Here is a 19,555-nt window from a genome sequence, read left to right as displayed (position 1 = left end):
CCCGGCCCGCAGCGGCTGCGTGTAACATCACGCAGCCACTGCGGTCTGCCCCCCGCACGGTCCGGCCACGCTGCATAGTCATCTACCTTCTTTAGAGTCCAATCATGTGTCTAGTAGACCATGCAGACATGATATACCCATTATATTAAACAGAACTGTCTCCTTGGTGGCCGGTGTAATGCGTAGACCCCATTCCTTGATGGTCAGTGCGAGGTGTAATGCCCGCTCCCTGGTGTCTAGTGAAATGTATAGTGTTATCATCATGTGTAGATCCCATTCCTTTATGGTCAGCGTAATGTGTAGATCACATTTGCTGGTGGTTAGTGTAGCGTATTGTGGTCCAATACAAGCTAAAGTGGCAGCCGTCGTTGCCTAGCAATAGCCTCTGAGGCAGAGGCGGTCACTGGGTGGGAGGGAGCTGGACGGCGGTGTTAAGCCACCGTTTAGAGGGAGCGGTTCGGCCAACGCAGGCGTGGCCGGACCGTTGGGGTGGCGGTCCGCGGCGGCTGCGTGACGTCACACGCAGCCGCTGCCAGCCGGGGAGCGACGAGTAGCTCGCTGTGCGATGCCTTTGCACTTCTGCGGGGGAAGGGCCGGCACTGACATGCGGGGTGGACTAGCCCTGTGCTGGGCGTCCCCCCGCATGTCAGGGAAGATCGGAGCTGTGCTAAATTTGTCACAGCTACGATCAACTTGGAATGACCCCCTAAGTTACAGGCTTAGGATAACATCACCTTGCCAATAGATAGAAGCACCATGTATGTCACTAGTGTGACCAGTCCCATTAGTAAATAGTTAATAAGATCTGTATTGTAGAAATGGGCTTCGCTATTAATGACAGTTCTATCCTGTAAATAGGGTTTTGACGGCTTCCAGGGTTGGACTGGCCAGAAGGGCCGATGGCCAGGTGGGCCGATTTATTCATCCATTGCGAGTCCGCCTGCAGCACCACCTCCTTGGCGGCGCTGTGCTGAGCCGACGCGTCATTTGCATAGTGACGTCATGACGCGGCTGCGTCATGACGTCATGACGCGACCGAGCGGCAAGTACGAGTGGTGCGAGCAGGGGGAGCTGAGGGCACAGTGAGACCCCATATGTGAGTCCTGCAGCACCACGTCCTGCTTGTTCCTTTCCGATTTATAGTAAGTCGGGTACGTTTGCCACTACTACCACACTGTGGTGGAATAAAATCTGATTAAAGTACGCATAGTTTCTTGAGGAAACATTATTCTAGAAAACAGTGTATGTCTGATGATATTACACATTGGATATTTTTTATCTCTTTTCCTATGAATGAGTCCAATATTGGTACTGGGACAACCGGAGGAGATATAAGGGGACAAACGTGAAAGATACCTTGATGTGCTTCCTAATCTCCAGTGACAGTGTGAGTGGGGTACGCCTACCTTCTTTTGGTTAATAATACCTTTACAAGTTTGACCCTTCCTGTGTCTATAGTGAGTGTGGTACGCTCCATCTATTGAATCTCGTCTTATAAACCCCCCTGTTTCATATATACAGAAGTTTGCATAAAGACTGTATTACACTATATATATTTTTTTCTCTTTCTTCACATTCAAAACTCTGACTACATACCGCATCACTTTGAGTGGAATCAAGCGCAGAGTGGAGTAAAAGGGAAGCACGAAGACACCCAAATAACAAAGAGAAGGAACGTATTCTCATATATATGAACTTTTAAAGCGCCCAGGGTTGTATATCTCCCATTTGTATTGTATATGGAGTTTCATGTGTGGTCATGACGCGACCGAGCCGGCCAGAGTATGAGACATGCGGGCAGGGTGGGGAGCTGAGTGGGTGGAGTTCCATGTTAAGTTGCGCTGGGTATGAACTGAAAGGCGCGCGCGGGCATTGAGCTGAGCAGCAGGTGCAATGCTCAGATGAAAGTGTCTGCCTGCCTGTGCTCGTGCATCCTGCTCACCATGTGCACCGGCTCCTGCCTCCTCCACTCACCTGCCACAAGCATCCAGTCTGCCTGCCTGAGCCCCTGTCCCTGGATCCCGGCAGCAGCACAGCAGACAGACATCTGCAGCATCAGCACTGCAGGGAGAGTGCTGCCCCCCAGCTAGGGTGAGTGCAGGTGTAGACATATCCTTGTTGACTCTCACTCTCTCTCTGTCTGTCCTCTCTGCGCTCTCTCTCTCTCTATATCCTCACCCCCCTCTCTCTTCCTCTCTCTGTTCTTTCTCTCCCCCTCCGTCCCCGTCCCCCTTTCACTACTGTGGCATAATTTGAATTAGGGTACTATTGTGTGGTCACACCCCTACCTAGTGAGACCAAACCCTATTTTTCGATGCGCTCCTACGGTGCGCACTCTCCCCGCCTAGTGTATGGACAGGGACACCAATGCTCTTTATCTACTCAGGGCACAAAAATGTATACTTACAGCTCTGCTTTGGTATGCACAGATGTGTCCTCCTCTGTGGTCAACCCCACTGGCGTAACTACTGCCCCCGCAGACCCCGCCGTGGCGTGTAATGGGGATTGCGGTGTGTGGCATAATGTATCACGGACATTGCAGTGTGTGTCATAATGTGTCACAGGCATTACGGTGTGTGGTATACTATATCACGGGCATTGTGGTATGTGGTATAATGTCTCAGGCTCATTGCAGTGTGTGGCATAATGTATAACGGGCATTGCGGTGTGTGGCATAATGTGTCACAGGTATTACGGTGTGTGGCATAATGTATAACGGGCATTACGGTGTGTGGCATAATGTGTCACAGGCATTACGGTGTGTGGCATAATGTATAACAGGCATTGCGGTGTGTGGCATAATGCGTCACAGGCATTACGGTGTGTGGCATAATGTATAACGGGCATTGCGGTGTGTGGCATAATGTGTCACAGGCATGACATTGTATGGTATACTGTGTCACAGGCATAGTGGTATAATGTATCATGGGCATTGCAGTGTGTAGCATAATGTATAACAAGCATTGCGATGCGTGGTGTAATCATGGCATAATATGTCACAGGCATTATGGTGTGAGGCATAATGTGTCGGGGGCATTATGGTGTGTGGCATATTGTGTCGGGGGCATTATGGTGTGTGGCATATTGTGTCGGGGGCATTATGGTGTGTGGCATAATGTCTAAGGTCCATTGCAGTATGTGGCATAATGTATACTGGGCATTACTATAAGGAGGAAAAATGACAAATAATATAAGGGGCATGAATCAGGATTATTTTTTTTTCCTGTGGTGGCCAACGTCTGGGCGTGCAGGTTTCAAAACTGGGGTTTAAGGTAGTCTTTCCCTGCAATACCACACCCCTTTATGCAAAGCCACACCCATTTCAGCATGGGCACGCGCAAATTCATCACTTTTCTAATAGCACTCGTGTGTGTGTGTGTGTGTGTGTGTGTGTGTGTGTGTGTGTGTGTGTGTGAATGCATTCCCTTCTCTTTTTGTGTGATCTACACCAATGAAGTCTCCGCTTTACCTAACAGAACCAACCAAATGTCTGACTTTGGCACATGATGGAATCCCCTGCAAGATGAGCTTTGTTCTGTGTATTTTAATAGAGAACGATGTACGCTTGTATGTTGTTATATTAATTATATTTGTAAGAGCATAGACTAAGTAGGAGGAGTCAGGAATAGTAAGGGGAGGAGTCAGATGCTGACACCGAGGTGGGCCTGTCTGCTTAAAAAATGCCAGGGCCTATTTTTAGTCCCAGTCCGGCCCTGGCGGCTTCTATGTACAGTTTGAATCACAAGGGCCCCAATCCTCGGTCATTGTGCTTTCTCCCTTTTTTGGGAGGGGGGGACAGTCCCTGATTTTAATACTGCACAATGAATCGGAAATCACTGCGTGTTTATAGACAGAGCAGCAAGAAAAAGTCTTCAGACCTGCAAACTTCCGACCAATGCCAGGAATGGCTTTTATTAGGTGAAGAGGTTGCTCCACCAGTCTCTGCACAATATGTACAAGGTCCCTACAGAGTGTCTGTGTCTTGTTGTGAATAACAGAAATGTCCTGTAAGGTGAGACCGGCCTGATCCAGGAATGGTGTTTACTGTCATCGGGCAGCTGGTGTCGGCTCCGGCATCTGAGTGTTCCGGGCGTGCTCTGACACCGGCCATCCAGCTCTGCTCCGGCTGGCACAGAGTGTCGTCACTAACTCTGCAGCTGTCCCTGGAATAAGGGAATGAGAACGTTTTGGGGTGCCAGCCAGTCTGACCACTTATCAAGAGACATTTAGCATACTCAGTGGCCTGCAGTATAATGGACTTTATTTTAGTGTGTGTGTATATGATGCGTTGTGTGCATGATGTGTATATTGTTTTATTGTATGTGATGTGTGTGTTATTTTGTATGTGTGCATATGTGATGTGTGTGTTGTATTGCATAGTGTGTGTTATGCAATGATGCATTGTGTGCGTGATATGTGTATTGTTTGCATGTGATGGGTGTTTATTTTTGTATGTGTGCATATGTGATAAGGTGTATGTGTTGTATTGAATGATGTATGTGTGTGGTTTGCATATGGTGCATTGTGTACGTGATATGTATATTGTTTTGTTGCATTTGATGTGTGTTATTTTGTATGTGTGCATATGTGCATATGTGATGAGGTGTATGTGTTGTGTTGCATGGTGTGTGTGTGTGTGTGTGTGTGTGTGTGTGTGTGTGTGTGTGTGTGTGTGTGTACTGTATATGTGCTGAGTATTCATATGCGTTGTCTGTTATGTGTGAAAGGAACACGGCCGGTGACCAGCCATGTGTAGACTAGATTGCAGTTCTCCGCTGAGTCTCATCACGACCTCTAACCTGCATCCCAAGTGTGCTACTGTGCATGTGCGTATTCTTAGTCTGTACATGCCCCGTGGTGCCTGTGCCACATACCGGATGCTGTACTGTGTGCTGGGGACTGTGCTAGTATATACAGAGGTACTACAGCCCCAGTGTCACCACCAATTACTGTTAAAGGGCCTCTGCCACCACTGTATGTATATACAGGTGTGTGCTGCTGGATCTACACACACTATCTGCATTAACCATGAAGCCTCTGGCTAGATCACTCTCTTACTACTCTATGTGCACTCTTGCATTAACCCTTTGTTACCCAGCATCAGAGCCGGCCCTAACCAATATGATGCCCTAGGCAAGATTTTGTCTGGTGCCCCCTAGCACAACCGCTGGTTCCGCCTCTGACCTTGCACCTCTTTCCCAGAACCATCACCCCTCACCCATAGCAGTCCTTATTTTGGGGTTTGTACCCCCTATATTTTAAATAGGAACATTTCACACATTTTGCGCACAGCCCAAAAAGGGGTGTGTTTTTGCTGGCAAGGGGCAAGGCCCTACAATAGTAACCCCAATTCCAATTACGCCACACAGTACTGCAACTTTATTCACATTTGATCATGCGATAGTGTCCATAATTCATATTACATCCCACAGTAGTATTATACCCCTTTCACATCGCACAAATAACCTGGTATCGACACGGCATATTGCCGTGTCGAAACGGGTCGTGTGCGATGTGAAAGCTCCTTTGCTGAATTAGCGGGTCGCCTGACCCGGTAATTCAACCCGGTAAAAAAGAAGGGTTATTATTACCGAGTTGAATACCTGGTCAGGTGCAGTGTGAATGGGAGCCGTTCCGATGCGACACGGCTCCCATTCACAGCATAGGGAGAGGCGGCGCAGGAGATGAGCTCATCTCCCAGCGCCGCCTCCACCCCCGCCCCTGCTGCTGCTGCGCCCCCCGCTGCTATGGCAACCGACCCGGTATATTGCCGGGTCGGAAAGCCAGCAAAGGAGCGCAAATGCCGGATCCCACCCGGTAAGGACACGTTTCTCTTACCGGGTGGGATCCGGCATTTGCGATCTGAAAGCAGCATTACTTTACCTTAAACGTTACTCTTCACAGTAGAGCCCCTTATTCACATTATATCACACTGAATGGCTCCTTATTCAAATTACACCACACCCTATTGCTCTTTATTCACATTAGACCACACAGTAGTGCCCTTTCTATACGCAACGCCACATAGTAGAGTACCTTATACATATAATGCCACACATTAGTAATGCATTTATACACATAATTCCACACAGTAATGCCCCTTACACATATGAGACACATTATTGATGTCCTTATAAACATAATGCGCCTTACACATTATGACAACCTTTATTAATGCCCTTTTACACATTATGTCCCTTACACATATGCTGCACGTTATTAATGCCCTTATACACATAATGACACACACAGTGCCCCCTACACATTTGCTGCACATTATTAGTGCCCCTATACACATAGGGGGTAATTCCAAGTTGATCGCAGCAGGAAATTTTTTAGCAGTTGGGCAAAACCATGTGCACTGCAGGGGGGGCAGATATAACATTTGCAGAGAGAGTTAGATTTGGGTGGGTTATTTTGTTTCTGTGCAGGGTAAATACTGGCTGCTTTATTTTACACTGCAATTTAGATTGCAGATTGAACTCACCACACCCAAATCTATCTCTCTCTGCACATGTTATATCTGCCTCCCCTGCAGTGCACATGGTTTTGCCCAACTGCTAAAAAAATTCCTGCTGCGATCAACTTGGAATTACCCCCATAATGACACACATACAGTATAACCCTGTTACACAAATGGCGCACATTATTAATGCCCTTATACACGTAATGACACACATAGTACCACTTACACATATGTTGTACATTATTAATACATTTTTCATGACACACATAATGCTCCTTACACATATTCCGAACACTACCGCACAACCAACCCACTCACATGCACACAGTACTCACACTGCCACTAACACTGTGACCTCTGCCTCTGCTTGGATACAGATGTGTCCTCATAAATCTTGCCTCAGTGCTAATGTTGGGCACCTTTTTTTATGAAAATGCATCTTATTTGCATTGCTATGTGGCTAGGATGCACAAGCAGCTTCTGCTGATTAAAATGATATGCGGCATGCCTATATTCTGTGTGCGACTGTGGCTGTATCTGCATATGAAATGCTCCACACAGAATATAGACATGCCACATATCATTTTAATCAGCAGAAGCTGCTGATGCCCCTTGGCATATCAAATGCCCTAGGCAATTGCCTAGTTTGCCTATGCCTATGGCCGGCTCTGAACAGCATCCTATTATCTGCCGGTTAATAACCCAATAAGCCTAGTTATGTTATCTGCCGCGTAGACTGACGTCCATTGCACACCACTGATAACTATTAATGGGATGTAGTTAATATTCCGGCGCACAGACAGGGCCAGCGATGGGGGGGGGGGGGGGTCAAAGGGGACACCTGTACCGGGCCCCAAGACTCAGAGGGGCCCCAAGGATACACCACTTAGGGGGACATTTACTAAGCAGTGATAAGATCTGAGAAGTGAGCTGGTGGAGAAGTTGCCCATGGCAACCAATCAGAACTGAAGTAACATCTATAATTTGCATACTATAAAATGATACAGAGCTGCTGATTGGTTGATGGGGAAACTTCTCCACTGGTTCACTTCTCCGCTCATATCACTGCTTAGTACATGTCCCCCTTAGTGCCCGGCAGTGATGTGAGCCGTCTTGTCCAAATAGGGCAGTGAGCTGTAGGCGGACTGACAGGAGCCTCTCACACACAGTGACTGTGCGGCATGAGTGTACACTCGCTCCTCCGGGTCCAGCTCTGCTATGAGACATGGCAGCAGCTCCCCAGGATTCCTGTGCCCTGCGCCGGCCTGTTCTGGTGGGGTGTGAGGCCTGATTGGTATCTGTTGTGTGGTGTTCGGGTCTAGGTACTGGAGAGTGCAGCGCAGGTGAGTCTTTCCCCATGGTAAGAGTGGTTTATATATAATCTGAGGGGGCCCCAGAGATATCACTGTACCGGGCCCCAAGATTTCTGTTGACGGCCCTGCGCACAGAATCCCAATGGATACCGACGGTAAATACTGGGGTTAGGTACTAGGTTGATGGTTAGGCTGCAGGGGGAAGGCAGTTTGGGTTAAGCTGCAGGAAGGGTGGGTTAGGGTTAAGATTAAGGTTAAAATACTTATAAAAATCTGTCTGGATTTTGATCGCCGGGATGCCGCTGTCTGCATTCTAACCGTCGGGATTTTGTGTGCCAGGATTTCTATACCAACCCCCTATCAACACTATAGGCTCTGCCTATAGGTATTATCACCACTTATAGGACTAGTCGATATAAGAAGAAATGTCATATTCCAATGCTGACGGCCCAAAGTGGGTTTGTCACTATGGTGGGGGGACCTCAGGCTGCGGATGATCTGCTATAGAGTCTCCAGCCCTGTCTGGCAACACCTGTTTGTAGTAATACCAATTCCAGGGGCACCCTGGGCTCCCTGCCTTTTCCACTACCAACCTAGACTGGTAGAGCTAATTCTGGTTACCATGCTGTTATTATTATTATTATTATTATTATTTACAATTTTTGTGCCATTTTTTTTTTTTGTGATTTTTCCAAAGCCACCACTTGATAAGTCTGATGATTTGTACGTTCTAACCAATTATTTAAAATTTTTTTTAAATCAGGACGTGTTTAGTGCTAACAGGCGTGATGTTTTGCAGCAGCGTCAACCTTTAGCAAACAGGATGCAAAACAGCCAGGAAAAGGTCGGAAACCTGGCCTTTTGCATTGTGGAAGTTTGGACTTCCTCTGTTGTCACATGATGACTCAGAGATCCATAGACATTTCTATAAATAGGTGCAGTGTGTGTGGTGCACACTGGCCTTTTTGTCCAGGGGGCCCACACCGCACACCCTGCACCCATATATTACTCTTACCCCTCCGGAGTCCCGCGACGGTGGCCCTGCTGTGTGGGCACAGATCACTCAGAAAATGTCCTCCGCTGCCATTTCCGAGTGATCTGTGAATGCGCACTGGAGGTGTCACCCGGAAAAAGGCACGGGCGCCATGTTCCTGGAGACCTGCGCATGCGCAGTAGACTCTGGCATCTAGGAGGGAGCCCGCGATGGAGGCTGCATGTGGGTCATCTCCTCTCTTAAAAAGAGCAGAAACCATCTACACACTTAAAAAAAAATATGGGTAACGGTGTAATGACGCACTCAGTGGTTTCATCGTGAGCTGATGTCATTAGATCTGGGAGCTGGAGGAATACATCACCACTCTTCTCCATGACAAAAAAAAAAAGAACCACATTTAATACTGTGGCTGAAGAAGAAGATTAATTTCCATTCCACCTGGTGGTTGAGCAGCAGGCTGTGGATTAGGCTGTTAGTCGGGGTGTGGGTCTGATATTGAACAAGTAAAATACACATGTGCCAGAAGAACAATACGCCTTTGTTTGAGCTGGGAACACACTGGTCTCGTTAGCCAACTTTCCTAAATGTTGTTTGGTTCTGGTATGCGGCCTGCGTGCCACAAGGAGCAGAGCAGAAAAGACCATGAACCAGTAATTAATGCAAATTATCGGAGGCAGCTGTCACATCACTTGAACGCCACAAAACTCAATATCTTCAGTGAATCACGAGAGGCACGCTTTGCCCTTGGAATGGATATAAGAATCTGCCCCTCACTTTACTAGACAAAGTCTTTGTGTCCTATTAATCATTAGCAAAACATTGGACAAAGCCACACTTAGCACACGAACGGACACCTGACCCTTCTCTTTATTTTATAGAAAACACAGTGGTTGCATTGGAGAATTCCATAATCCTCGGCAGCACCTGTTCACATAACTGCAAATACGCTTTTACTGCGCTAAATCTGGCCTTCCATCCCTCCGAGATGACTTCAAAGGCAGAAAATTGGCCACTAGAAAGATAAATACCGGACTCCGGCCCCCTCTTCTTCCTCCATATTAGCTGTCTGATATAGAAGAAGGATGTGTTATTATTCTGTCACTTGTTTGTTGCAGGGATATTACCAAGAACTGACATTTACTAGAAAAATAAACAATATTAATAACAATCTATCTATCTATCTATCTATCTATCTATCTATCTATCTATCTATCTATCTATCTAAACTCATTTCATGTAGTCCTCAGGATGCCGACGGACACAATACAGACAGCGTCATCCCAAATGTCAGAATCCTGACACAGTCCATCGCTAAGTATTAGGGTTAGGCTGGGGAGGGGGGTGTATGTGGGGGGGGGGGGGGGGGTAGGTAGGGTTAGGCTGGGGGATGGGAGGATTAGGGTTACAGTACTCACCAAAATGTGTCAGGGTTATGACAGTCCGGGTACCATCTGTATACTGACTGTATGGATTCCGTACACAACCCCCTAATGTCTCCCAGATGCTCACAGTGTATTTCTGGTGATATACACTGTAGTATCTATGAAGATAGTTTATGTGCATTAGCTAGATGAGGTAGTGTACCTTTAAGAATCTGGCTGCACAGATGAACATGTGATCAGGAAGTAGAAGGAGAGTAAGGAGAAGGAGAGCAGCATGTGGAGTTGATGTCTATCTGTAACCATGCAAGTGATGCAAGTACTACTTACCAATAAGAAATAAAATACATAATCTTCATACTGCATGATTTATTGAAGTAAAGAGATGTACACCAGGACATAACATACACATGCCATTTATTATCCTGCAATCAAACCACATTTAATCACAAACCCAATTTCTCTTAGCGATCCCTAACACTAACAACATTCACCTTTAGCTTATCCAGCTCCACCCATGGGAAACAGCACCTTTATAAACCCTCTGGGCCGGCAACAGAAATCTTGTGGCCCGGTACAGTGATTTCTCTGGGGCCCCCTCAGATTATATATATATTAAAGTGCAACAGAATTTGCTGCGTTATATGAGAAACTGTTAATAAATATATTATATATATATATATATATATTTATACACATATAAAGATATGTATATCTCTCTACTTACTTCCCCACACACCCCACAGTCTGTCTCTCCCCAATGACTCCATGCTGCATTCCCAGCTCCCCCACCCCATCCCAAAGCCCTGAATCCTCTCACCAATCAGCTCGTAACCCGGGGAGAGCCTCACCTGCGCTGCCCTCCCCAGTATCCAGACCCTCACACCGCAGAGCAGGTACCATGCAGCCAGTGGCGTAACTAGAAATTTTTCTCCCCCAAGCCAAAAAATCCTTTGGCGCCCCCCCCCCCCCCATACCCCCCATAATTGGCACTAGTAAAGGGACAAATATGCGCGCGCCGCCAAAAAGGGTGTGTGGCTTCATTGACATGGGCGTGGCTTCGCGTAAAGGGGCGTGGTATTGCAGGAAAAGACTACCTTATACCCCAGTTTTGCAACCTGCACGCCCAGACGTTAGCCACCACAGGAAAGAAAAATAATCCTGATTCATGCCCCTTACATTATTTGTCATTTTTTCTCCTTATAGTAATGCCCAGTATACATTATGCCACATACTGCAATGGCCCTTAGACATTATGCCACACACAATAATGCACATGACACAATATGCACACACCATAATGCCCCCGACACATTATGCCACACACCGTAATGCCTGTGACACATTATGACAGGAATCGCAATGCCCGTTATACATTATGCTACACACTGCAATGCCCCTGATACATTATAGCACATACAATGTCTGTGACACATTATGACACACACCACAATGATCCTGAGACATTATACCACATACCACAATGCCCGTGATATAGTATACAACACACCGTAATGCCTGACACATTATGACACACACCGCAATGTCCGTGATACATTATGCCAAACACTGCAGTGACCCTGAGACATTATACCACATACCACACAATGCCCGTGATATAGTATACCACACACCGTAATGCCCATTACACATTAAGTTCTACAGTAAGGCTTCCAATTACTTTTAAATTACCTTCTCGTTGCCAGGGGTTTCATGCTCTTGGTTCCATGCACGGTGCCAGGGGTTTTCATGCTCAGGGTGTCATGCTCGTTGCCAGGGGTTTCATGCACTGGGTGTCATGCTCATTGCTAGGGGGTAGTGCTTGTTGCTAGGGCCGTGCTCCCAGTGCCACATATGCTCCCAGTGCCAGATATTCCCCCACAGTGCCAGGTATATGCACCCAGTGCCAGATATTCCCCCACAGTGCCAGGTATATGCCCCCAGTGCCAGATATTCCCCCACAGTGCCACATATGCCCCCTCAGTGCCTGCTCCCCCCAGTGCCAAATATTCCCCCACAGTGCCAGGTATATGCCCCCAGTGCCAGATATTCCCCCACAGTGCCAGGTATATGCCCCCAGTGCCAGATCTTCCCCCACAGTGCCAGGTATATGCCCCCAGTGCCAGATCTTCCCCCACAGTGCCAGGTATATGCCCCCAGTGCCAGATCTTCCCCCACAGTGCCAGGTATATGCCCCCAGTGCCAGATATTCCCCCCAGTGCCAGGTATATGCCCCCAGTGCCAGATCTTCCGCCACAGTGCCAGGTATATGCCCCCAGTGCCAGGTATATGCCCCCCCCCCAGTGCCAGATATTCCCCCACAGTGCCTGCTTCCCCCCCAGTGCCAGATATTCCCCCCCAGTGCCAGGTATATGCCCCCAGTGCCAGATATTCCCCCCCAGTGCCAGGTATATGCCCCCCCAGTGCCAGGTATATGCCCCCCCAGTGCCAGATATTCCCCCCCAGTGCCAGGTATATGCCCCCAGTGCCAGGTATTCCCCCACAGTGCCAGGTATATGCCCCCAGTGCCAGGAATATGCCCCCCCAGTGCCAGATATTCCCCCACAGTGCCTGCTTCCCCCCCAGTGCCAGGTATATGCCCCCAGTGCCAGATATTCCCCCACAGTGCCAGGTATATGCCCCCCCAGTGCCAGGTATATGCCCCCCCCCCAGTGCCTGCTTCCCCTCCCCCCTCCTTTGTGTTGGAGGGACACGGAGCGCATAGCGCGCCTCTCCAATGTCCCTCATGGCTCTCCCCTGGCCGGTCTAATAAAGGAAGTGCCGGTTCGTGAGCCAATCAGAGCTCACGACCGGCACTTCCTTTATTAGACCGGCCGGGGGAAAGCCAGGAGGGACACAGGGGGGCGCGTGATGTGCGCTCCGTGTCCCTCCTTACAGGGCGGCTCAGCGGCGGAGGGAAGAGACCACAGATTGACATGCGGACGCTCGTCCGCATGTCAATCTGTTCTGTCAGTGGCGCCCCCGCAGCCCCTCGACCCCAAGCCACCGCGAGGGCTGCGGGGGCAGTAGTTACGCCACTGCATGCAGCCCTCACACCACACCAGAAGAGGCCGGCGCAGGGCACCGGAATCCCAGCCAACAGCGCAGCTGCTATGAGCGAGCACACACTCACGCCGCACAGTCACTGTGTGTGAGAGGCTCCTGTCACTATGAGGCTGCGCCCACACAGCCTACAGCCCACTGCCGTATTTAGACAAGACGGCTCACATCCCTGCCAGGCACTAAGTGGCATCTCCTTGGGGCCCCTCAGATCCCTGGGGCCCGGTACAGGTGTCCCTTGACCCTCCCGTTGCCGGCCCTGTAAACCCTAGGCTCCACCCCAGCTGTATTCTGATTGGCTAATATTAGACCTATGATTTCCTTTCCCTAAGTCTGATTGCTCCCTCCTTTCCTTTATAAAGTTGAGGAGCCCAGGTCATTTGTTTCACCTGACTGACTATAATAACATCATGGAATCTGACAGGAGTGAGAGCAGAATCTCTTCCAATCACACGTGGTAAGTCTCTTACTTTGCCACACATATCTATCTATCTATCTATCTATCTATCTATCTATCTATCTATCTATCTATCTATCTATCTATCTAGCTGTCTAGCTGTCTATCTAGCTATACTTTTATATATGGAAATAATGAAGGAAGCTAGTGTTGGAAGTTGGGGGGGGGGGTGAATAACAGACATGGGGCCATGGGGACAGAGGTTGGGCATGATGTATTATACAGCACAGCACAATGTGCTGAAACTATAGAAATAATGAATGTTAATAAATAACAGGGGACGGGCCATGAAGGTTTGGAGCCGGTGAGTGGGGGCCATGAAGAGAGATAATAAAGAAGTGGTGATAAATACCATGACTGGAGGGGATGATTGAGAGCGATAGTAGGGGATAATTACTATTTATTTATTTGTGTAGCGCCACTACACTACACTGATTTACAGAGAACATTTAATCTTCTACAGCAGTCTCTGCACCATAGGAGCTTACAATCTACATTATCTTCAGCACAATACACTAGGCTCCAGATTGGAGGTGGGGAAGCACCTACTGTAGCTCTGTAGCCACACCCCTGGCACACTGACAGTGCCCATTTTGGCAGTCTGTTCAATTGGTGGCATGTATGCTTCAGTACCCGCAGGGACGGGAGGGCAGGTTGCAACTGGCCTGAGCCGGTGCTGCTTCTGGGGCCCTTTGCTACAACAATGATCCTGTGTGTTTTTGTTTTTTTTTATTAAACATTCTCATTATTGGAACCTGACATACTGTATGTGTATGGTGCTTTACTTTGATGGAGAAATCTTGCTCCACCATCCAATGTATTTTGTCAATGCTGCTACATTTCTCCTTCAAGAGGGGGATGGTCGGACGGGAGCATGGGCGGACAGACGGACTGACTGACAGAGCACCATATGGGGGCATAGACGGATGTTGGTGGCATTGACAGATAGATGGACAGACAGAGCACAATATGGGGGCATGGACGGACAGGAGGGGGCACAGATGGACAGACGAATGGATGGGAGGGGGCATAGACAGAGCACCATATGGGTGTATAGATGGATGGACAGTAGGGGGCATACACTGACAAACGGACGGATAAAACGCCATATGGGGGTATAGACTGATGGACAGATAGACGGACAGACAGAGCACCATATGGGGGCATAGCCGGACAGGCGGACGGATGAAAGGGGGCATAGACAGACAGACATGGCTGGACCATCTAACTGTACAAGGTGCAGGGGATGCAGCTGTTACGGGGCTTCCTCTAAAATGTATTATTTAATATTTTAATATTATTTAATATGATTTTTCTTCATTTTTTAATTTTTACTTTCTTTGCCACGCAACAGTAATAAAAAAAATAAAAATAAAATGTTTTTATTTTAGGGGGTGCCGTGGGATTGCCTTTGGGGGACCCGCCTTCCCCCCAAGCCGCCAGGACCCGTAGCAGCTGCATCCCCTGCACCCTCTTTAGTTACGTCACTCAACCAGTATTTATCCTGCACAGAAAAAAACCATAATTGTATTTGAACCTCTTGTATGGCAACATGGGCCCTCATTCTGAGTTGTTCGCTCGCTAGCTGCTTTTAGCAGCATTGCACACGCTAGGCCACCGCCCTCTGGGAGTGAATCTTAGCTTAGCAGAATAGCGACCGAAAGATTAGCAGAATTGTGAATAGAAATTTGTTAGCAGTTTCTGAGTAGCTCGAGACTTACTCCTACACTGCGATCAGTTCAGTCAGTTTTGTTCCTGGTTTGACGTCACAAACACACCCAGCGTTCGCCCAGGCACTCCCCCGTTTCTCCAGCCACTCCCGCGTTTTTCCCAGAAACGGCAGCGTTTTTTCACACACACCCATAAAACGGCCAGTTTCCGCCCAGAAACACCCACTTCCTGTCAATCACACTCCGAACACCAGAACGAAGAAAAATCCTCGTAATGCCGTGAGTAAAATACCTAACTTTTGAGTAAAATAACTAAGCGCATGCGCTCTGCGAACATTGCGCATGCGCAGTAAGCGACTAATCGCAATATAGCGAAATTCGGCAACGAGCGAACAACTCGGAATGAGGGCCATGGTTTGTTCCAGGCCCAAAGTTACTTGTTTATTTATTTATTTTTGTTGCTTTACTTTCAGTAGACAAATGAATCAGGCCCATAATGAGTAGCAATGACTGGCCCATATTGTCTTCCTTACTGCTACGGAGACAGGTAGTGTGTACTTACTTTTTGACACTTGCCATATTTTTGTTTGTTGAATAAATTCAGATAAAATATGTTCTAGGTTGTGACATGAGGTTACATTGATCATATTCCTGGACTTGGTGAGGATTGGATGACTGCTTATTTTGTCCCAGCATGTTAGAACATGGATTGGAAGGCGGGTGTATTTTATTTTTGTATAACAGTAAATAATTTATCTAATATTTTTTAAGCAATTGGAGTAATATTTGTGCATAACCAAATGTATCCAGCTCTCTGTACAATCTCCATCCTCCAATTTTCTTTTAGCAAAACTTGCTGCCTCTGTTCCCACTTTGAACTAGGAATTGAGAATATGGGGTCACCTCAGGGTCGGACTGGCCCACAGGGGTACCAGGAAACCACCGGTAGGCCCCACTGCCTGAGGGCCCACTCCTTCCTCTAGGGATCAGGTTCCAGACTGTGTACTTGTATTATACATGGTAGATATGTTGCATTACACTGCACTAGACTATTGTGTATTTCAAGCCTCTGTGGAGGCTGGCCACACCCCCTATGTAGGCTGGCCACACCCCTAACTATGGGCCCCTATCAATTCATTCCCCGGTGGGCCCTTCTTGGCCCAGTCCGACACTGGGTCACCTGCATTTCCATGTAACTGTCTGCTCATCAATAGCATCATACGTACAGAAAATAAGGGCAATTATGAAGATAGTGGGCAAGACAAAAGACATAAACAACTGATGCTCCAGACTTGCTCAGGAACAGCATTGACCTATTGACATATGTTGGGGTGGTCTTCAGTATGCCGACTGACGGGATCCCGGCGCACAGTATACCCGCGCCGGAATCCCGACAGCCGTCATACCGACACTTATTCTCCCTCGTGGGGGTCCACGACCCCCCTGGAGGGAGAATAAAATAGCGTGGCGCGCCACCGTGCCCGCAGCGTGGTGAGCGCAGCGAGCCCGCAAGGGGATAATTTGCGCTCGCCACACTGTCGGTAAGCCGGCGGTCGGCCTCCCGGCGCCGGTATGCTGGCCGCCAGGAGCCCGGCCGCCGGCATACCATACTGAACCCATATGTTGATATGACCTATTGGTGTAGGTCTGTAGGACCTGAGTTGATGCAATAGGTTCCAGCGGAATATGAAATGGAGGTTAATCCACTCAGTGGGTCTTTAAGCAGGCTTGCAGGTTTATTGGTAACAGCAGTAACCCACACAGTGGTAATGCAGGGTAACAGTGGTGGCTATTTGGTCTCACCTCTGTGGAGCGGTATACTGTACATCTGGAAGGTACTGCAACACTCAACACAGTAAGTTGCACAGGTCGCCCAGGTTGCGCCTCTGGCTCACTCCGGGTCCTAGTGTCCGGGTGTATGGTAGAGGAGACCATGCAGGAGCACACTCCTTAGAAGTCCATCCTCGGCTTTGGAACATCACTTCTAGACCTTATTCCAACAATGGTCGGATGAACTGGGACTGTTCTAAGAGGAGCGAGCCGCCATTAGATTAATGTTCCTTATTAGTGACTGCTCCATGTACAACTGTACATCCCTTAATGCTAAAATGATCATCTCGGATGCGATCGCATTGCAAATGCAGGGAGAAAGTGGTATGCATCTCCTCCTGCATTTGCATTGCTAAGGTTTACAATTGCAATGCTGCTGCAAGCAACTTTGCAATTGCAATCCTTAGTGAATTAGGCCCTCTGGCATCTGCAACATACAGTAATTGTATAGAATAATACAGACTGCATCCTACTGTACCATGGAATGTTAAACTGTGTCTGTCTCATCCTCATTTCTAAGATAAATGTCCATAAATATCTGTGTTTTATTCACAACGGACCAGAGCTCAGCACCTGTTAGGCAGTTTACAGTATTTCTGATAGAGCGGATGCAGCGTGTTACGGAGATGAACACCGCAGGGAAAGGTTCAATGATCTGACACTGACTGTGAGTAACAGCTGCTGCAAAATGCTCTACAAGGCTGACTGTCCTAGGGAAGACACTATAGAGATCCATAGTGCTGCTGTGTTACTGCCATATTTACTGTATGCTTCCTGTTCCTCACACAGATACGAAAAATGTGATAGCCTTTGTATATAAGCGGCCACTTACTGGCAATCATCACTCGTTGTCTAGTTAAGGAACATTTTAGCGCCTTCTATATCAGAACCTCATCACTGCTTAAAGTGGAAAAACATTCTGCATATTTCCCCTGTTCTCACGCAGCTCCTGGTCTAAGTATTTTGAAGACCATTACAGTATAAATGATGCACCGTGAAAGTAAAGTACTATAGCGACCTAATTCTTAGTATTGTTGTTTAAGCAGGTCTGGTTGTTATAGTCCATTATTTCATTATTCGCAGAATGGCTGCAATTGTGTTGAGTTCAGTTGCAACAAGGTCCCATCACCAGTAAGATGACCTAGCCAGGACTCCTTGAACTATCCTGATCATTATCATTTTCACACAGCCTTATTGTTAGGTGCCGCGGTCCACGGCGCCGCTCGGTCTGTTTCCGAGCGACGCTCACGGCCGCCGCACCTCCTTCCCTGCCCGCCCGGCGCCTAGCAACGCTGGAACGCCGTGTGCGCTGAGCCGCCGGGTCCCTAGCAACGCTAGGACGCCGTTCGCGCTGAGCCGCCGGGTCCCTAGCAACGCTAAGACGCTGTGCGTGCTTAACCGCCGGACCCTTAGCAACGGGGACGCCACTGACTACCGCGTTCCCCGTTGCTTCCTGCCAATCATTACACTTGTTAGCTCTGGTCGTGCAGCAGGGCAGCTGCACGACATTACTAATCAGGCTTCACTGCAGCTATTGGAGGGTTCCCTGTTAAATTCTCCCTCACTACCTGGCACAGGCGCCGGTGATAGCTTCCTGTATGCTGTTCCTGCCTGGTAACGTCTGTTCCTGGTTTAGCTGTATCTGGTCGATCCTGCTCCCTGTTCTCCCGTGTCCTGGAGTTCTGAAGCCGGTCCTGGGAATCCTTCCTGTCCAAAACGAACCTGTTGCAGTCATCCGTGGGTTCTCATTACTTGGGGTTCTCTCCCGGTTTGTGAGTAGCGGCTTCTGCCGCGAGTTGCGGCCTAGGCCGCTTAATCCTTGTATTACTTTTGTGTTGGTGGTTTTTGCGGAGGTTTCCGCTTTTCACTGTCCTCCCCAGAACTCGGCAGTGCCATGTGGGGGAACGGACGGTGGTATCCTTTGTTGTTCTTTTCCTTTGGCGGCGTGCCGCACATATATTTAGTTTCAGGGTAGTTAGTAGCCCCTAGCTTTTGTTTATTTTAGTTAGAGGTCCCCTTGTTATTATCCTGTCTCGGTTCACGCTTTGTCTCACGCTAAGACCTGGGGGCATCGGAGTTGGGCAGACCTAATCCGCCCTTCAAACGCGGCTGCCGTGGGCCCAAGAAACCATAGTCATTCAGGCGTGAATTGACCACACGGGTAAGACAACGGAGGTAGGGTGCTAGGGGCTATTCTCGTACCACTCCTTAGTTCAGCGTCGCGTCCTGGTGCTCTGAACTCACCTTGCAACATCTCTCCAGTTCTGAGCATCAGGAACGTAACACTTTTTCTGTTCCCCAATGTTTCCTACATGGTTGTCAGCGATGAGGTCATCAATGTGTTGCGCCCGTCCCGGCCTCATGGTGACTGCTAGACTCTTCAGGG

The 19,555-nt window shown here is 48.3% G+C and overlaps 1 long non-coding RNA gene across 3 annotated transcripts in view; it reads left to right on the top strand.

The window, feature by feature from the left end:
- The window catches only part of LOC134969892 (uncharacterized), a 79,954-nt gene that overhangs the window by 6,048 nt on the left and 54,351 nt on the right, over positions 1–19,555 (top strand). Inside the window, exon 1 of one of the 3 annotated variants that reach the window (XR_010189555.1) lies at positions 13,583–13,669. The exons of 1 other annotated variant lie outside the window; for it this stretch is intronic. This is a non-coding gene — a long non-coding RNA (uncharacterized LOC134969892). Of the gene's footprint in view, positions 1–13,582; positions 13,670–17,779; positions 17,837–19,555 lie in introns of those variants that run through there. One more of the 3 variants, XR_010189554.1, reaches the window with a different exon arrangement.

Source organism: Pseudophryne corroboree, chromosome 11 (assembly GCF_028390025.1).
Source record: "Pseudophryne corroboree isolate aPseCor3 chromosome 11, aPseCor3.hap2, whole genome shotgun sequence".
Lineage (NCBI taxonomy): Eukaryota > Metazoa > Chordata > Amphibia > Anura > Myobatrachidae > Pseudophryne > Pseudophryne corroboree.
This window is presented reverse-complemented; position numbering and strand designations above follow the sequence as displayed.